Below are 22,859 nucleotides of genomic sequence, written 5' to 3'. Positions count from 1 at the left end.
TCTAATTGTTGTCATTCATATAAAAAACACTTATCTTTTATCGGAGAACGTGATGAATGACAAAAAAAATATTCGATGAATGATAAAAATACGTAGTGAATGATAAATATAGCTGATGAATGATAATCGATGAATGATAAAAAAATACCCGATGAAAAATAAAAATACCCGATGAATGATAAAATACCCGATGAATGATAAAATACCCGATGAATGATAAAAAAAAATATGATGAATGAGAAAAAAATGATGAATGATAAAATCGGTGATGAATGATAAAATCGGTGATGAATGATAATTTATCATTCAACACTCGTTTTGATGAATGATAAATTTATCATTCGTCACCAATTTTTGAACGATTTCGAATGTTTTTGGCTTATAAAAATATAGATTCGGAGAGCATTTTATGCATATTAATCTAAAATAAATAATAAAAAAAACAAAAAAAATATATTCGTATATTGCATTATTTTTGTTTTTATTTAATACCACATTGATATCATTAATTCTCTAATTGCCACTAACAAGATCAGTGAACATAAGGTGAAAACCAAGCAAATATTATAGCAAGACCTCTAGATAACTAAATGAAGACAATTCAAGTTGTGTAAACTAGTGTAGAAAACAATAATGGTACCTGCATAAAATTGACTAATTGCTTGGTTGCCCATCCAAATAGAAGCAGAGCAAGTAATGCAGAATATACTATACTTTGTTATGCAGCAGCCAGTAGAACCTAATTATTCATAGAAAGACAAATGACAAATGTAACCCTGATAAGTTAAATATAAGCCCCTTCACCATAAAAGGTTTAAGCTTACTTCGGTTATATTTGCAGACTCCTTTGCTACGAGAAACAAAGTTATGTAAAGAACCTGCAAATCAGAAATTCAGTTTACGTACATATTGTATTAAGAAATTCGAAAAAATATATGAACAAACTACCTCACAAGCTATGCAACAGAATCCCATAAACATCCTCTTTCCGTAATACAACTTGAATAACCAACTCGTGCTATCTTTCACATCTTTATGATTAGATTTCCCAACCAATAAAGTACTGCATTTTATAAATAGGTATGTAGGTTTCTGCTTTATCTTTAATAGAACAAATGTGTAAAATAAAAAATTAAAAAAGGTTAGCTTGCAACGAAACAGATTGAAACGTGATATCACCCAAAATAGTGGATTACTTTCGATTTTGAACATTCATCCGTATATCTTTCCCCTTGCACTGTTCTTCGAACTAAATCAGCTCCTCTATCATGCAGATAACTGCATGACCTGTAAAACAGATAATTGATGACAACAGGAGCATAAAACTGAGAAAAAAGAAATTGACATATATCCCAGTTGCAACCAAAATGGACTTTGACCTCGCTTGATGCACTCAAACCGTTAAAACACGTTTACCTTTCAACCAAACTTCATGTTTAACCTGTTTGGTACTTACTGTGAATGATAGTATTCAATGGTAATGATACGTGTCTTAATAGCGACACCTAAAAATTCACCATGAAAATAGAGCATGTTTAAGGCCCGGTGGTGGATGCAAACCCTTTTTCAAATGACTAACCTGTGGAATTAAACAATAAATATACTGTAACTTTTATGATGTATAAATGTGAAGTAAGCATCTGAGTCGCATATATAGTTAAACAATGAAGCTACAGAACCTTAGTAAACAACCTCTGATGACATCTAAACACAACTGATATGGTGATGTGGTGTGTAGTGTATTGTAGGTAGTAAATTGTTACGTACCTATGGTTGATCACATTTGTTCTTTCAAAGCAAAAACTGCATATATTTAAAAATTAGGAGATGCATAATTATTTTAAAATGTTTGAAACATTTCTGATCTACTTAGTGCGTTGCGGCAGAACTTTGTTGTTGCATTTAGTCCATGTTTTTCGGCTTTCGACCTTGGGATGCTTTTGCTGCTGTTACTCCCCTCCTCCGATTGTTGCTGCTCCCGACCTTCGATTGATGTTGCTACTACTACTGAAAATGACACAATTTGTGGTGACATTTAGTATATATGTTCATTCTGTGACAACAACTATAGAGATCAGAAATTTTTAAACTGATTAATGTGAGTCATACAATATATTCTTGAGTACCAAATTCATTAATAAGTGACAACATGCAACGTACGTTACTTGCCATTTAATTTTAATCTTAAGCCAATATAAGTATAAAATCTTAAAGGTAGTCTTGCAACAGGGAGCTTGGGAACACAGAGAGAAGAAATATATGTGCCATCCCTAACAAGGGTCTCTTAATAAACCACTTGCAACAATGATTCAATGACACTTAAATCAGATAGAAATTGATTATATATATGGGGTTCATTTTAGCCTACAAAGACTAGTTACGGAGAAATGGCTTGTTAAGGTTGAGATGCATTATTTTCAAACAAATATCTAAACAAATAGAAATTGAGAATCTAACAAGTATAATACCACTTTACTGTTTTGGTATTAGCAAAGAGAAGGAGCATAAGCAGGTGTAGGCTTACGTTTTCAAGCAGTGGTGCCCTTTCATTTTCAGACTTTTTGTCATAGCGTCTTAATAGCTGAAGAGATGTTCCGGTGATCAGCTTAGTTGTCATGTAGGTCTCCCATGGGATGTCCCTCCTCAAAACCTTAACGCATAGCATATAAAAATTAAATCGGTGACGTCGATGCTTCAGTAACAATATAAATTATCAATCAATATAATAACAAAAACACATAATCTATCACCACCAAAATAGAACAATAGTTACTTAATGTTAAATTTTATGGCATAAAGTGTGACGACCCGGGAATTTCCGATTAAATTTAAACTTAATTCGTATTTGATTTCGACACGATAAGCAAAGTCTGTAATGCTGAGTAACAAAGTTTGTAAACTATATTCATAATATCATTTGACCTTTGACTACTCCCGAACGATTCACGAACAACTAATTGTAAATAGATACATGTATATTTAATATATATATATATATATATATATATATATATATATATATATATATATATATATATATATATAATAATTTGAAATATTAATTGATATAATATATGGGTTAGTTGTTGAAAATAAATATGTAAAATAATATGCGATACAATGAAAACTGTTGTTACAAATGTATATAAATATGTATATAAATATGTATATAAATACTATTTGTAAATATATAAAAAAATATTAAATCTATTTGTTTAAAAAATATATAATATATATTTGTGTGATAAAACTTGTTATTTAAAACTGATTATATTTAGAGAGAGAGAGAGTAAATGGAAAATGAATGATCTCGAGCTTAATTAGTAAACGTCAGTAACACTCGGTTGATGTTTTATTAGTTTTAATATAAATATTGTGCATGTCCATGAAGGATTGAAATAAAAGTTGGACTGTAAATTGATTACGAAGATTTTAGATTTGTCAAAAATATTTTTACCCTTTTAAGATTAAATATTAACACTCCGTACATATAAATTGGAACAGAAAATAAATAATTATTGAACCTTTTTGATCAGGTTTTAAACAGTTAATGAGTGAAATAATTAAATATAATTAATCTAAAAGTTTGAGATTTTTAGGAACACTTTTATACGTTAACTGTTTAGCAATGGACACACTCCGTGAAACTGTCGGTAGAAAGAATCCAAGTGCCCGGCTGCTAAACTATTTGATGTGTGATTTCAATTACTGTTTCAACTTTTGACATACATCATATTATTTAAATATATATGTTACACATATGAATATAAACTACAACTTATATATGCTTATGATAGTTCTTTTTCTACAACTTCCACCTTTTTCAATCTATACGACTTCATCACCTTCATTAATATTTGGTTACCACCCTACACTACCACCACCATCTCCGGTGAATACCAACAACCGCCACCTGCCGCTATACCCTTGAAATCGTGAAACATCGTTTAACCATCACCATCTCACCACTTTCAAACTTATAGGGTTACTCTCTCTTTTCTTTCTTTTTCTAGCCGAACTCACACACGCCACCACTTCAATCGCAAACCATCGACTACCACCACCCGGACATCAACCTCCTTCTCTACAATCATCTTCATCGAACCCGGTAAATCTGAACGATTATGGGCTGCTGTTAAGGTTTCTGTTTCTAACCTAAATTCCATCACCACCGTTATTTTTTTTTTCTTTTCTTTTTCCTTCGCCACTCCTGCAAACTGTCACCTACGACTACTAATGTGCAGCTACTACAGTCGTTTGATTCTTCTTTTTGTTCAAAAGGAATACCACTCAAGCCACCATTAATCACCACCTTTAACAACCGCCATTTATTTTGTTTTGTTTTGTCTGTTACAGCTGCTCGAACAAACAGTTTCAATGCTGCATTTGTTCTTTTCTTTTCTTCTGATTTAAGTGAAACCACCTTGGTGCTACATTACTACTGCTACAACTGTTGAAATGAAATAAATATGATGATGCGTGAGAAGATGATGCCCGAAGAAGAAGATGATGATGTGTACGGTGGAAGTGATGATGATAATAGAATAATCGATGATGGGATTATAATGATGAAAAATCATGATTCACGATGATGTGATAATGATAAAGTGACGATGATGATGATTAATGATAATGGATCGTGATGATGATTAAGTGATGATGGATCACACAAATATGAGAATAATGGTGGGTCTGTGATGATAAAAAATACGATGATGATGATGGTGAGTTTTGATAATGATAACGATGATGATAAGAAAGAAGAAGGAAACAGGAGAATTACAAGTTAAAAGAAATTAAAGATGAAATCAAAACAGATAATAATGAATAGATCGATGGTGTGGGCGTGTGTTGAGAATCGAGGGGTCCTGGGTTCGATTCTAAGCCAGGGTATATATATTTTTTACAATAGCATGTGAGGGCTGCTAAGTGGGCTGCCATTTTCCTGTTGGGCTACAATTAAGTTGGAACGAATCAGATAATAAGTAAATATATGGGTTACGAATCTTAACAAAAAAGTGAAGATGGTGGAATGGTTTAAGGGGTGTATTGGTTAGCGAGAGGTCTCGGGTTCGAATCCGGGCATGAGTGTATTTTTTTTTAGACTTATTTCATTAAGGTAGTTTTCTTATATTTTTTTATATTATTATTATTATTATTATTATTATTATTATTACTATTTATTATCATTGTTATTATTAGTTATTATTATTTCAAGTATTATAGTTATTATTATTATTAATGCTAAGGTAGTAAGTATCATTCATTATTATCAATATGATTATAATTAAAATTGTAGTTAATATCAATATTATTAACATCATTAAAGAATATGATTTTACCATTTTATTTTTTTGTAAGAATAAGTATTATTATCACTGTTGTGATTATGATTATTATTATAATGAAAATAATAAAATTGATTATTATTATTATTATTAGTAACATATGTATTATTATAAATATTATCATTATTATTATTAACATGATTATCATTAGTAATATTGTTATTATTAGTATCATTATGATAATTTTTTTTACTAAATTTGTTATGTTGTTTTTCATTAAAATTATTACTATTATTATTAGTACCAATATTATCTATATCATTATTATTATAAATAATTACGTTTATAAAAATAAAAGTTTTAAAGATATTATTAAGGTTATAAGTATGTTTTAAATCAATTTACCAAAATTTATATAAATATCCATATATAATAAGTTAGGAATTTTATTAAAATACTAATCAAATTTATATAACTATATTAATACTAAACATTTTGAACATATACACAAATTATTCAGTTACGATTATACATTTTAATATATATACAAATGATATAGGTTCGTGAATCCGAGGTCAACCCTGCATTGTTCAAAATAGTCATATGTATTTTTACTACAAAATACATTAGGTGAGTTTCATTATTCCCTTTTTAAATGCTTTTACAATATATATTTTTGGGACTGAGAATACATGCGCTTTTATAAATGATTTACAAAATAGACACAAGTACGTGAAACTACATTCTATGGTTGAATTATCGAAATCGAATATGCCCCTTTTTATTAAGTCTGGTAATCTAAGAATTAGGGAACAGACACCCTAATTGACGCGAACTCTAAAGATAGATCTATCGGGCCCAACAAGCCCCATCCAAAGTACCGGATGCTTTAGTACTTCGAAATTTATATCATGTCCAAAGGAGGATCCCGGAATGATGGGGATATTCTTATATGCATATTGTGAATGTCGATTACCAGGCGTTCAATCCATATGAATGATATTTTGTCTCTATGCATGAGACGTATATTTATGAGAACTGAATATGGAAATCTTGTGGTCTATTAAAATGATGATAATGGTTATTTATGTTAAACTAATGAACTCATCAACCTTTTGGTTGACACTTGAAAGTATGTTTATTCTCAGGTACAAAATAAATCTTCCGCTGTGCATTTGCTCATCTTAGAGATATTACTTGGAGTCATTTATGACATATTTCAAAAAGACGTTGCATTCGAGTCGTTGAGTTCATCAAGATTATTATTAAGTCAATTATAGTAAGATATATTACAAAATGGTATGCATGTTGTCAACTTTCGATGTAATGAAAGATTGTCTTTTCAAAAACGAATGCAATGTTTGTAAAATGTATCATATAGAGGTCAAGTACCTCGCGATGTAATCAACTGTTGTGAATCGTTTATAATCGATATGGACTTCGTCCGGATGGATTAGGACGGGTCTCTACAGTTGGTATCAGAGCGGTGGTCTTAGTGAACCGGGTCTGCATTAGTGTGTCTAACTGATAAGTCGTTAGGATGCGTTAGTGAGTCTGGACTTCGACCGTGTCTGCATGTCAAAAGTTTTGCTTATCATTTTTGTCGGAAATCATTTGCTTATCATCCTTAGTAAATCACCTGCTTATTATTCTTAGTCTAGACACATCTTATTGCATTGACTGCATGAATAGTGTATAGACAAAATTCATATCTTAGCGTATCTGCTAACTCATATCTTAGCGTATCTGTTATTGTTATCTTTGCCTGACGGCTTCCGTAGATTCCTCCGTAACTTATGGGATTTTAGTATTATATATGCATATGTAAATTATGTATTGCAAGGTACTAATATACATCTTTTAATCTATTTCGTATCAAAAATCCTTCATCTGATCGTACGAGATGAATCCCTCAACCAGTTCAAGTCCCTCAGATCTCGATAGCTATTCCGATAGTTATTCCGACAGCCATTCCGATATGAAGTTTCACCTAAGTTCCGAAAGCAGTGTCACCGAAATGGATCAACCAATCATCCATCCCCAATTCATCTGATGAGTTCGCAGTCGACTTAATCAATGGAGACGCGAAGAAGGCGATCCTTTTCACCAACCAAATTACCCTCTTGACGATAAACCTGAAACACTTACTGGCGAATCAGCCCAAAACACCATTTTCACCCTTATTCCCAGAATATCTCGTCACAATTATATTCTATCTAAAATTCTAAACCTTATTCATTCGCTCGTTCCAACCGACAATCACCCCGGAATAATAGAAGAAGTCAACAAACTTAACGCTCGAAAAATAAATTTGGAGAATATGGTGCAAAATGTACCAGCTTCAGCAACATCACCGGCACCAACAGTATCATCAATAACAGCACCAGTACCATCAACAATCCATGCCTCAACATCTCATTCTGTACCTCGGGTATAATCATCATTCTACGTATCATTCTACGTATCGTTCTACATCGATTATCTTCGTTCTTCAAGGAGATTAAGTAATCTCTTAATGTTTTAGAGATTATGTATTCTAGTTATAACAGTAAACCAAATGAGTTTAATATCATATTAACTCAATGAATCCATGATTACATCTGAAGAAAATATATATGTATATATATTTTCATAAAGATTGTGATTAAAAATTCTTTCGTACAAACTGTTAATGATGAAAATATTTTAACGGGTAGGTAATACCCGAGGAATATTTAGATTTCACATTAATAAGTTATACTGTACATTCTTCGAATCTGATTCAACAGTCATTTACTATCCTACTTACATCCACAGATATACGTATCCGTTCACCACGGAATAACCATTTTCATTCAATTTCATATTTCGATTTTGACCTATCAGAATTCAACAAGTGGCATAATGAAGAAATAATGGACACAATAAAAATTGATTAGAAACAGACTAATTAACAATATGAAATTTTGTTAAGAATTCACGCTAACAAGATCCTAGCTAACTATTCCTAGCTAACTGTTAATTCCGTATTCCATTTTATTTTTATCGCAATTTATTTATCGCAATTTACATTCTCGCAATTTTATTTATCGTCATTTAATTCCCGTTATTTACTTTACACACTTTATTTATCATTATTTAATTTCTGTTATTTATTTTACGCACTTTAAATATCGGGATACGTATACAAGGTTTTGACATATCATATCGACGCATCTATATATATTATTTAGAATCATCATAGACACTCTATATGCAGTAATGATCGAGTTCTCTATACAGGGTTGAGGTTGATTCTACAATAATATATATAGTTTGAGTTGTGATCGAGTCTGAGACGTATACGGGTCACGACACGAATTAATTAATTCGAATATTATATATTAAACTATAAATGAATTATTGGACTGTCAACTGTGGACTATCGACTGTGGACTAATAACATTGGACAATTAAAATGAATTAAAATATTGATTATAACATATGAAACTAAACAATTCTTTAAGCGTTTAATCATCTAAAAACACAATTCTCTTGAAACCACTTCGGAATAATAGCCGATGATTCAGATATCGTAGCATTAAATGCAGAGGAAACAGAAAAATTGTAGATGGTCTAAACGATCAAAAGTTTGATGATAAAGAATGGAGTATTGGAAACACTCAATAGAAAATTTAGCACCAAAAAGCGAATTATGCGAAACTATGAAGGAAACCGTGGACAAATCATAAAGAATAAATGTGACTTCAAAGAATCCAAATGATTCAATGCCTGCTGAAGTCTTTAGCGAATACCTTGCTCCTTAATCTCTCTAAATCATTGTGAATGAATTTCTTCATCACAATTTGATTCTAAAATTCCAAGATATTATTGTATCTTTCATTATAAATATCCTCCATATTTCTGAAGATATTTTCATAACTGTTCTTATCTGAAATCATTAATCTCTTCGTGATATCAGTGTTACATCATATAGAAACTGTTAGTTTCTATATTCTGTAAACTTTCGAGCTTAAAATATGAATGTTATTGAAGTAATGTTGGAAATTGATGCATGAGTTAGTATAATATAATGACACTTGATCAACGTGATTATATTACAGTAAGTCATGCTGAATTTCTAAATGTGACATGATAATTCACAGATTATAACGTCATCATGTGCCATGTTACACGACTCTTACATTTTATCTGATATATAAACATATCCAGAACATATTTTCTTGATAGTTCTATCTTTCCCGGATATTCTGGTAATTTGACGAATCAAGATCGTGCTATTACCATTTCTTTCTTAGAACATTAACCATATTCATTTCGAAATTCATATCTATAAATTCTGGACCGTTGCTCGCTTTACTAGAGGTCGATAGGATAATAAAATAAAAAAAAGTAAAGAGATCCAAAATATAAGAGAAAACATAAAGCCCAATGACAACACTGAAATTACAAACTGTGGATATCAGTACGTATGGCAATATAAAGACACGAGATGATTATAAATACAATAATCCCTATAGCATAATAGAAATAAACAGATTCTTCAGATGGGAGTTGGAAAAGAAGAACGATCATTAAAGAGAGTTAGAATAAGAACAAGGATCAGAACAGGGTTAAGCATTTTCATAAATCTTTTGAATTTGGGAATTGAGTATAGAAGTGGTGAAAACTAATAGAATGGAAAAAGTAAATTTATAATGGAAATATCCGACAGAGCAATCAAGGCAGATGATCGCATTTAAATATAGAAATCCTAATTTCCTTATTCGTCGAAGGATCAAATGAAATGTCCCGTTCTTATTGATTAAAAACGTTCCATATTAATTGATTTCGTTGCGAGGTTTTGACCTCTATATGAGACGTTTTTCAAAGACTGCATTCATTTTTAAAACAAACCATAACCTTTATTTCATAAATAAAGGTTTAAAAAGCTTTACGTAGATTATCAAATAATGATAATCTAAAATATCCTGTTTACACACGACCATTACATAATGGTTTACAATACAAATATGTTACATCGAAATCAGTTTCTTGAATGCAGTTTTTACAAAATATCATACAAACATGGACTCCAAATCTTGTCCTTATTTTAGTATGCAACAGCAGAAGCTCTTAATATTCACCTGAGAATAAACATGCTTTAAACGTCAACAAAAATGTTGGTGAGTTATAGGTTTAACCTATATATATCAAATCGTAACAATAGACCACAAGATTTCATATTTCAATACACATCCCATACATAGAGATAAAAATCATTCATATGGTGAACACCTGGTAACCGACATTAACAAGATGCATATATAAGAATATCCCCATCATTCCGGGACACCCTTCGGATATGATATAAATTTCGAAGTACTAAAGCATCCGGTACTTTGGATGGGGTTTGTTAGGCCCAATAGATCTATCTTTAGGATTCGCGTCAATTAGGGTGTCTGTTCCCTAATTCTTAGATTACCAGACTTAATAAAAAGGGGCATATTCAATTTCGATAATTCAACCATAGAATGTAGTTTCACGTACTTGTGTCTATTTTGTAAATCATTTATAAAACCTGCATGTATTCTCATCCCAAAAATATTAGATTTTAAAAGTGGGACTATAACTCACTTTCACAGATTTTTACTTCGTCGGGAAGTAAGACTTGGCCACTGGTTGATTCACGAACCTATAACAATATATACATATATATCAAAGTATGTTCAAAATATATTTACAACACTTTTAATATATTTTGATGTTTTAAGTTTATTAAGTCAGCTGTCCTCGTTAGTAACCTACAACTAGTTGTCCACAGTTAGATGTACAGAAATAAATTGATAAATATTATCTTGAATCAATCCACGACCCAGTGTATACGTATCTCAGTATTGATCACAACTCAAACTATATATATTTTGGAATCAACCTCAACCCTGTATAGCTAACTCCAACATTCACATATAGAGTGTCTATGGTTGTTCCGAAATATATATAGATGTGTCAACATGATAGGTCGAAACATTGTATACGTGTCTATGGTATCTCAAGATTACATAATATACAATACAAGTTGATTAAGTTATGGTTGGAATAGATTTGTTACCAATTTTCACGTAGCTAAAATGAGAAAATTTATCCAATCTTGTTTTACCCATAACTTCTTCATTTTAAATCCGTTTTGAGTGAATCAAATTGCTATGGTTTCATATTGAACTCTATTTTATGAATCTAAATAGAAAAAGTATAGGTTTATAGTCGGAAAAATAAGTTACAAGTCGTTTTTGTAAAGGTAGTCATTTCAGTCGAAAGAACGACGTCTAGATGACCATTTTAGAAAACATACTTCCACTTTGAGTTTAACCATAATTTTTGGATATAGTTTCATGTTCATAATAAAAATCATTTTCCCAGAATAACAACTTTTAAATCAAAGTTTATCATAGTTTTTAATTAACTAACCCAAAACAGCCCGCGGTGTTACTACGACGGCGTAAATCCGGTTTTACGATGTTTTTCGTGTTTCCAGGTTTTAAATAATTAAGTTAGCATATCATATAGATATAGAACATGTGTTTAGTTGATTTTAAAAAGTCAAGTTAGAAGGATTAACTTTTGTTTGCGAACAAGTTTAGAATTAACTAAACTATGTTCTAGTGATTACAAGTTTAAACCTTCGAATAAGATAGCTTTATATGTATGAATCGAATGATGTTATGAACATCATTACTACCTTAAGTTCCTTGGATAAACCTACTGGAAAAGAGAAAAATGGATCTAGCTTCAACGGATCCTTGGATGGCTCGAAGTTCTTGAAGCAGAATCATGACACGAAAACAAGTTCAAGTAAGATCATCACTTGAAATAAGATTGTTATAGTTATAGAAATTGAACCAAAGTTTGAATATGATTATTACCTTGTATTAGAATGATAACCTACTGTAAGAAACAAAGATTTCTTGAGGTTGGATGATCACCTTACAAGATTGGAAGTGAGCTAGCAAACTTGAAAGTATTCTTGATTTTATGTAACTAGAACTTGTAGAATATATGAAGAACACTTAGAACTTGAAGATTGAACTTGAGAGAGATCAATTAGATGAAGAAAATTGAAGAATTAAAGTGTTTGTAGGTATTTTTGGTCGTTGGTGTATGGATTAGATATAAAGGATATGTAATTTTGTTTTCATGTAAATAAGTCATGAATGATTACTCATATTTTTGTAATTTTATGAGATATTTCATGCTAGTTGCCAAATGATGGTTCCCACATGTGTTAGGTGACTCACATGGGCTGCTAAGAGCTGATAATTGGAGTGTATATACCAATAGTACATACATCTAAAAGCTGTGTATTGTACGAGTACGAATACGGGTGCATACGAGTAGAATTGTTGATGAAACTGAATGAGGATGTAATTGTAAGCATTTTTGTTAAGTAGAAGTATTTTGATAAGTGTATTGAAGTCTTTCAAAAGTGTATAAATACATATTAAAACACTACATGTATATACATTTTAACTGAGTCGTTAAGTCATCGTTAGTCGTTACATGTAAGTGTTGTTTTGAAACCTTTAGGTTAACGATCTTGTTAAATGTTGTTAACCCAATGTTTATAATATCAAATGAGATTTTAAATTATTATATTATCATGATATTATCATGTATGAATATCTCTTAATATGATATATATACATTAAATGTCTTTACAACGATAATCGTTACATATATGTCTCGTTTAAAAATCATTAAGTTAGTAGTCTTGTTTTTACATATGTAGTTCATTGTTAATATACTTAATGATATGTTTACTTATCATAGTATCATGTTAACTATATATATATCCATATATATGTCATCATATAGTTTTTACAAGTTTTAACGTTCGTGAATCACCGGTCAACTTGGGTGGTCAATTGTCTATATGAAACATATTTCAATTAATCAAGTCTTAACAAGTTTGATTGCTTAACATGTTGGAAACATTTAATCATGTAAATATCAATCTCAATTAATATATATAAACATGGAAAAGTTCGGGTCACTACAGTACCTACCCGTTAAATAAATTTCGTCCCGAAATTTTAAGCTGTTGAAGGTGTTGACGAATCTTCTGGAAATAGATGCGGGTATTTCTTATTCATCTGATCTTCACGCTCCCAGGTAAACTCGGGTCCTCTACGAGCATTCCATCGAACCTTAACAATTGGTATCTTGTTTTGCTTAAGTCTTTTAACCTCACGTTCCATTATTTCGACGGGTTCTTCGATGAATTGAAGTTTTTCGTTGATTTGGATTTCATCTAACGGAATAGTGAGATCTTCTTTAGCAAAACATTTCTTCAAATTCGAGACGTGGAAAGTGTTATGTACAGCCGCGAGTTGTTGAGGTAACTCTAGTCGGTAAGCTACTGGTCCGACACGATCAATAATCTTGAATGGTCCAATATACCTTAGATTTAATTTCCCTCGTTTACCAAATCGAACAACGCCTTTCCAAGGTGCAACTTTAAGCATGACCATCTCTCCAATTTCAAATTCTATATCTTTTCTTTTAATGTCAGCGTAGCTCTTTTGTCGACTTTGGGCGGTTTTCAACCGTTGTTGAATTTGGATGATCTTCTCGGTAGTTTCTTGTATAATCTCCGGACCCGTAATCTGTCTATCCCCCACTTCACTCCAACAAATCGGAGACCTGCACTTTCTACCATAAAGTGCTTCAAACGGCGCCATCTCAATGCTTGAATGGTAGCTGTTGTTGTAGGAAAATTCTGCTAACGGTAGATGTCGATCCCAACTGTTTCCGAAATCAATAACACATGCTCGTAGCATGTCTTCAAGCGTTTGTATCGTCCTTTCGCTCTGCCCATCAGTTTGTGGATGATAGGCAGTACTCATGTCTAGACGAGTTCCTAATGCTTGCTGTAATGTCTGCCAGAATCTTGAAATAAATCTGCCATCCCTATCAGAGATAATAGAGATTGGTATTCCATGTCTGGAGACGACTTCCTTCAAATACAGTCGTGCTAACTTCTCCATCTTGTCATCTTCTCTTATTGGCAGGAAGTGTGCTGATTTGGTGAGACGATCAACTATTACCCAAATAGTATCAAAACCACTTGCAGTCCTTGGCAATTTAGTGATGAAATCCATGGTAATGTTTTCCCATTTCCATTCCGGGATTTCGGGTTGTTGAAGTAGACCTGATGGTTTCTGATGCTCAGCTTTGACCTTAGAACACGTCAAACATTCTCCTACGTATTTAGCAACATCGGCTTTCATACCCGGCCACCAAAAATGTTTCTTGAGATCCTTGTACATCTTCCCCGTTCCAGGATGTATTGAGTATCTGGTTTTATGAGCTTCTCTAAGTACCATTTCTCTCATATCTCCAAATTTTGGTACCCAAATCCTTTCAGCCCTATACCGGGTTCTGTCTTCCAGAATATTAAGATGCTTCTCCGATCCTTTGGGTATTTCATCCTTTAAATTTCCCTCTTTTAAAACTCCTTGTTGCGCCTCCTTTATTTGAGTAGTAAGGTTATTATGAATCATTATATTCATAGATTTTACTCGAATGGGTTCTCTGTCCTTCCTGCTCAAGGCATCGGCTACCACATTTGCCTTCCCCGGGTGGTAACGAATCTCAAAGTCGTAATCATTCAATAATTCAATCCACCTACGCTGCCTCATATTCAGTTGTTTCTGATTAAATATGTGTTGAAGACTTTTGTGGTCGGTATATATAATACTTTTGACCCCGTATAAGTAGTGCCTCTAAGTCTTTAATGCAAAAACAACCGCGCCTAATTCCAAATCATGCGTCGTATAATTTTGTTCGTGAATCTTCAATTGTCTAGACGCATAAGCAATCACCTTCGTTCGTTGCATTAATACACAACCGAGACCTTGCTTTGATGCATCACAATAAATCACAAAATCATCATTCCCTTCAGGCAATGACAATATAGGTGCCGTAGTTAGCTTTTTCTTCAATAACTGAAACGCTTTCTCTTGTTCATCATTCCATTCAAATTTCTTCCCTTTATGCGTTAATGCAGTCAAGGGTTTTGCTATTCTGGAAAAGTCTTGGATGAACCTTCTGTAGTAACCAGCTAGTCCTAAAAACTGGCATATGTGTTTCGGAGTTTTCGGGGTTTCCCACTTTTCAACAGTTTCTATCTTTGCCGGATCCACCTTAATACCTTCTTTGTTCACTATGTGACCGAGGAATTGAACTTCTTCCAACCAAAATGCACACTTTGAAAACTTAGCGTACAATTCTTCCTTCCTCAATACTTCTAACACTTTTCTCAAATGTTCACCATGTTCTTGGTCATTCTTTGAGAAAATAAGTATGTCATCAATGAAAACAATGACAAACTTGTCAAGGTATGGTCCACACACTCGGTTCATAAGGTCCATGAACACAGCTGGTGCATTATTTAAACCAAACGGCATGACCATAAACTCGTAATGACCGTAACGTGTTCTGAAAGCAGTCTTTGGAATATCATCTTCCTTCACCCGCATTTGATGATACCCAGAACGTAAGTCAATCTTTGAATAAACAGACGAGCCTTGTAGTTGATCAAATAAGTCATCGATTCTCGGTAGTGGGTAGCGGTTCTTGATGGTAAGTTTGTTCAACTCTCAGTAGTCGATACACAACCTGAATGTACCATCTTTCTTCTTGACAAACAAAACAGGAGCTCCCCACGGTGATGTGCTTGGTCGAATGAAACCACGCTCTAAAAGTTCTTGTAATTGGCTTTGCAGTTCTTTCATCTCGCTGAGTGCGAGTCTGTAAGGAGCACGAGATATTGGTGCAGCTCCTGGTACAAGATCTATTTGAAATTCAACGGATCGATGTGGGGGTAATCCCGGTAATTCTTTTGGAAATACATCGGGAAATTCTTTTGCAATGGGAACATCATTGATGCTCTTTTCTTCAGTTTGTACTTTCTCGACGTGTGCTAGAACAGCATAGCAACCTTTTCTTATTAGTTTTTGTGCCTTCAAATTACTAATAAGATGTAGCTTCGTGTTGCCCTTTTCTCCGTACACCATTAAGGGTTTTCCTTTTTCTCGTATAATGCGAATTGCATTTTTGTAACAAACGATCTCTGCTTTCACTTCTTTCAACCAGTCCATACCGATTATCACATCAAAACTCCCTAACTCTACTGGTATCAAATCAATCTTAAATGTTTCGCTAACCAGTTTAATTTCTCGATTCCGACATATATTATCTGCTGAAATTAATTTACCATTTTCTAATTCGAGTAAAAATTTACTATCCAAAGGCGTCAATGGACAACTTAATTTAGCACAAAAATCTCTACTCATATAGCTTCTATCCGCACCCGAATCAAATAAAACGTAAGCAGATTTATTGTCAATAAGAAACGTACCCGTAACAAGCTCCGGGTCTTCCTGTGCCTCTGCATCATTAATATTGAAAACTCTTCCGCGGCCTTGTCCATTCGTGTTCTCTTGGTTCGGGCAATTTCTAATAATGTGGCCCGGTTTTCCACATTTATAACAAACTACATTGGCATAACTTGCTCCGACACTACTTGCTCCGCCATTACTCGTTCCGACACCATTTGTTCCTTTCGTTCTATTAACCCCTGGTCCGTAGACCTCACACTTCGCCACGCTATGACCATTTCTTTTACACTTGTTGCAAAATTTGGTGCAGAACCCCGAGTGATACTTTTCACACCTTTGGCATAGCTGCTTCTGATTGTTGTTGTTGTTGCGGTTATTATTGTTGTTGGGATGATTGTTGTAGTTGCTGTTGTTGTTGTTGTTGTTGTTGGGCCGTTTGTTGTAGTTGCGATTGATGTTGCGATTGTTGGGATAATTGTTGCGATTATTGTTGTAATTGCTGTTGTTGTTGTATTGGTGATTCTTATCACCGTTTTCCTCCCACTTTCTTTTGACTTGCTTCACATTGGCCTCTTCAGCAGTCTGTTCTTTAATTCTTTCTTCAATCTGGTTCACTAGTTTGTGAGCCATTCTACATGCCTGTTGTATGGAGGCGGGCTCGTGTGAACTTATATCTTCTTGGATTCTTTCCGGTAATCCTTTCACAAACGCGTCGATCTTCTCTTCCTCATCTTCGAATGCACCCGGACACAATAGGCACAATTCTGTGAATCGTCTTTCGTACGTGGTAATATCAAATCCTTGGGTTCGTAACCCTCTAAGTTCTGTCTTGAGCTTATTGACCTCAGTTCTGGGACGGTACTTCTCGTTCATTAAGTGCTTAAATGCTGACCACGGTAGTGCGTAAGCATCATCTTGTCCCACTTGCTCTAGATAGGTATTCCACCATGTTAACGCAAAACCTGTGAAGGTATGCGTAGCGTAGTTCACTTTGTCCTCTTCAGTACACTTACTTATGGCAAACACCGATTCGACCTTATCGGTCCACCGTTTCAATCCGACCGGTCCTTCGGTTCCATCAAATTCCAAAGGTTTGCAGGCAGTGAATTCTTTGTAGGTGCATCCTACATGATTTCCTGTACTGCTAGATCCAAGGTTATTGTTGGTATGTAGCGCAGCCTGTACTGCGGCTATGTTTGAAGCTAGAAAAGTACGGAATTCCTCTTCATTCATATTCACGGTGTGTCGAGTAGTCGGTGCCATTTCCTTCAAAATAGTCAAATGGAACAAGTTAATCATACAGAATATTAAGAGTAGTTAATAGTATTTCGTAGCATAATATGAACTCATTTATAAAAGCTTTTTCTTCATATTAGCATTTTATAAGTTTAAATTCGGGTAGTACCTACCCGTTAAGTTCATACTTAGTAGCTAATATACAATTCAACTACTACAATTCTATATGAAAAACAGATTATAATAATATTTCGCGTTCAAACTTTTACACAACATTTTACAAACTTACAATACCGCTTATTTTATATATAGCATGAAATATAGCACACAATAAATTTGATACAAGATGGTTGTGAAGATAATTCTAGCTAGTACACAAGTCGTTCAGCAAAGGCAATAAAGACACGTAATTCATACGTCCAGAAACAAGTCATGCATTCTGGTTTTACTAGGATTACTTCCCATCCTTGGTCTTGTGGAACATAACCGTTATGGCCGTTGATAAGACAGCATGTTGTAACGTCGTCAAAGGGACGAGGGTTACGTAATGTCCAACAGTCCCGTAACAATCTAAAAACCTCATTTCTTACCCCAATTACCGACTCCGTCACTTGTGGGAACGTTTTGTTTAATAGTTGTAGCCCGATGTTCTTGTTCTCACTTTGGTGAGAAGCGAACATTACTAATCCGTAAGCATAACATGCTTCTTTATGTTGCATGTTAGCCACTTTTTCTAAATCACGAAGTCCAATATTCGGATATATTGAGTCAAAATAATTTCTTAACCCATTGCGTAAAATAGCATTTGGGTTCCCCGCAATATATGCGTCAAAGTAAACACATCGTAACTTATGGATTTCCCAATGTGATATCCCCCATCTTTCGAACGAAAGCCTTTTATAAACCAAGACATTCTTGGAACGTTCTTCGAATGTCTTACAAACTGATCTCGCCTTAAATAGTTGTGCCGAAGAATTCTGACCGACTCTAGACAAGATTTCATCAATCATGTCTCCGGGTAGGTCTCTTAAAATATTGGGTTGTCTACCCGTTTTGTGTTTTTATACTGTAAAATAGACAAGAGTTAGATACATAAAAAAAATACTTATTAATACAAGCAATTTTTACATATATCATAAAGCATAAGCACACTATATTACATATATTACACCACACGAATACAACTATCTTATTCCGACTCGCTTGTTTCTTCTTCTTCAGTTTTGGTTCGTTTTGCCAAGTTTCTAGGGATATATGATGTTCCCCTAATACGAGCCGTCATTTTCCATATTGGTTTAGAAAAACCTGGTGGTTTAGAGGTTCCCGGGTCATTGTTACAACTTAAGGACTTCGGGGGTTGACGATACATATAAAGTTTATCGGGGTTGGAATTAGATTTCTCTATTTTTATGCCCTTTCCCTTATTATTTTCTTTTGCCTTTTTAAATTCAGTTGGGGTAATTTCTATAACATCATCGGAATTCTCGTCGGAATCCGATTCATCGGAGAATTGGTAATCCTCCCAATATTTTGCTTCCTTGGCGGAAACACCATTGACCATAATTAACCTTGGTCGGTTGGTTGAGGATTTTCTTTTACTTAACCGTTTTATTATTTCCCCCACTGGTTCTATTTCTTCATCCGGTTCCGATTCTTCTTCCGGTTCCGATTCTTCTTCCGGTTCCGACTCTTCTTCCGGTTCCTCTTCGGGAACTTGTGAATCAGTCCACGAATCATTCCAATTTACATTTGACTCTTCATTATTATTAGGTGAGTCAATGGGACTTGTTCTAGAGGTAGACATCTATCATATAATATCAAACGCGTTAAGAGATTAATATATCACATAATATTCACATGTTAAAAATATATAGTTTCCAACAAAATTTGTTAAGCAATCATTTTTCAAGTAAACATGGTCGAAGTCCAGACTCACTAATGCATCCTAACAAACTCGATAAGACACACTAATGCAAAATTGTGGTTCTCTAAGACCAACGCTCGGATACCAACTGAAATGTCCCGTTCTTATTGATTAAAAACGTTCCATATTAATTGATTTCGTTGCGAGGTTTTGACCTCTATATGAGACGTTTTTCAAAGACTGCATTCATTTTTAAAACAAACCATAACCTTTATTTCATAAATAAAGGTTTAAAAAGCTTTACGTAGATTATCAAATAATGATAATCTAAAATATCCTGTTTACACACGACCATTACATAATGGTTTACAATACAAATATGTTACATCGAAATCAGTTTCTTGAATGCAGTTTTTACACAATATCATACAAACATGGACTCCAAATCTTGTCCTTATTTTAGTATGCAACAGCGGAAGCTCTTAATATTCACCTGAGAATAAACATGCTTTAAACGTCAACAAAAATGTTGGTGAGTTATAGGTTTAACCTATATATATCAAATCGTAACAATAGACCACAAGATTTCATATTTCAATACACATCCCATACATAGAGATAAAAATCATTCATATGGTGAACACCTGGTAACCGACATTAACAAGATGCATATATAGGAATATCCCCATCATTCCGGGACACCCTTCGGATATGATATAAATTTCGAAGTACTAAAGCATCCGGTACTTTGGATGGGGTTTGTTAGGCCCAATAGATCTATCTTTAGGATTCGCGTCAATTAGGGTGTCTGTTCCCTAATTCTTAGATTACCAGACTTAATAAAAAGGGGCATATTCGATTCGATAATTCAACCATAGAATGTAGTTTCACGTACTTGTGTCTATTTTGTAAATCATTTATAAAACCTGCATGTATTCTCATCCCAAAAATATTAGATTTTAAAAGTGGGACTATAACTCACTTTCACAGATTTTTACTTCGTCGGGAAGTAAGACTTGGCCACTGGTTGATTCACGAACCTATAACAATATATACATATATATCAAAGTATGTTCAAAATATATTTACAACACTTTTAATATATTTTGATGTTTTAAGTTTATTAAGTCAGCTGTCCTCGTTAGTAACCTACAACTAGTTGTCCACAGTTAGATGTACAGAAATAAATCGATAAATATTATCTTAAATCAATCCACGACCCAGTGTATACGTATCTCAGTATTGATCACAACTCAAACTATATATATTTTGGAATCAACCTCAACCCTGTATAGCTAACTCCAACATTCACATATAGAGTGTCTATGGTTGTTCCGAAATATATATAGATGTGTCAACATGATAGGTCGAAACATTGTATACGTGTCTATGGTATCTCAAGATTACATAATATACAATACAAGTTGATTAAGTTATGGTTGGAATAGATTTGTTACCAATTTTCACGTAGCTAAAATGAGAAAATTTATCCAATCTTGTTTTACCCATAACTTCTTCATTTTAAATCCGTTTTGAGTGAATCAAATTGCTATGGTTTCATATTGAACTCTATTTTATGAATCTAAATAGAAAAAGTATAGGTTTATAGTCGGAAAAATAAGTTACAAGTCGTTTTTGTAAAGGTAGTCATTTCAGTCGAAAGAACGACGTCTAGATGACCATTTTAGAAAACATACTTCCACTTTGAGTTTAACCATAATTTTTGGATATAGTTTCATGTTCATAATAAAAATCATTTTCCCAGAATAACAACTTTTAAATCAAAGTTTATCATAGTTTTTAATTAACTAACCCAAAACAGCCCGCGGTGTTACTACGACGGCGTAAATCCAGTTTTACGATGTTTTTCGTGTTTCCAGGTTTTAAATCATTAAGTTAGCATATCATATAGATATAGAACATGTGTTTAGTTGATTTTAAAAGTCAAGTTAGAAGGATTAACTTTTGTTTGCGAACAAGTTTAGAATTAACTAAACTATGTTCTAGTGATTACAAGTTTAAACCTTCGAATAAGATAGCTTTATATGTATGAATCGAATGATGTTATGAACATCATTACTACCTTAAGTTCCTTGGATAAACCTACTGGAAAAGAGAAAAATGGATCTAGCTTCAACGGATCCTTGGATGGCTCGAAGTTCTTGAAGCAGAATCATGACACGAAAACAAGTTCAAGTAAGATCATCACTTGAAATAAGATTGTTATAGTTATAGAAATTGAACCAAAGTTTGAATATGATTATTACCTTGTATTAGAATGATAACCTACTGTAAGAAACAAAGATTTCTTGAGGTTGGATGATCACCTTACAAGATTGGAAGTGAGCTAGCAAACTTGAAAGTATTCTTGATTTTATGTAACTAGAACTTGTAGAATATATGAAGAACACTTAGAACTTGATGATAGAACTTGAGAGAGATCAATTAGATGAAGAAAATTGAAGAATTAAAGTGTTTGTAGGTGTTTTTGGTCATTGGTGTATGGATTAGATATAAAGGATATGTAATTTTGTTTTCATGTAAATAAGTCATGAATGATTACTCATATTTTTGTAATTTTATGAGATATTTCATGCTAGTTGCCAAATGATGGTTCCCACATGTGTTAGGTGACTCACATGGGCTGCTAATAGCTGATCATTGGAGTGTATATACCAATAGTACATACATCTAAAAGCTGTGTATTGTACGAGTACGAATACGGGTGCATACGAGTAGAATTGTTGATGAAACTGAACGAGGATGTAATTGTAAGCATTTTTGTTAAGTAGAAGTATTTTGATAAGTGTATTGAAGTCTTTCAAAAGTGTATAAATACATATTAAAACACTACATGTATATACATTTTAACTGAGTCGTTAAGTCATCGTTAGTCGTTACATGTAAGTGTTGTTTTGAAACCTTTAGGTTAACGATCTTGTTAAATGTTGTTAACCCAATGTTTATAATATCAAATGAGATTTTAAATTATTATATTATCATGATATTATCATGTATGAATATCTCTTAATATGATATATATACATTAAATGTCTTTACAACGATAATCGTTACATATATGTCTCGTTTAAAAATCATTAAGTTAGTAGTCTT

Source organism: Rutidosis leptorrhynchoides, chromosome 2 (genome assembly GCF_046630445.1).
Source record: "Rutidosis leptorrhynchoides isolate AG116_Rl617_1_P2 chromosome 2, CSIRO_AGI_Rlap_v1, whole genome shotgun sequence".
NCBI classification, from domain to species: Eukaryota; Viridiplantae; Streptophyta; class Magnoliopsida; order Asterales; family Asteraceae; genus Rutidosis; species Rutidosis leptorrhynchoides.
The sequence above is the reverse complement of the archived record's forward strand: the minus strand, read 5'-3'. Positions refer to the sequence as shown.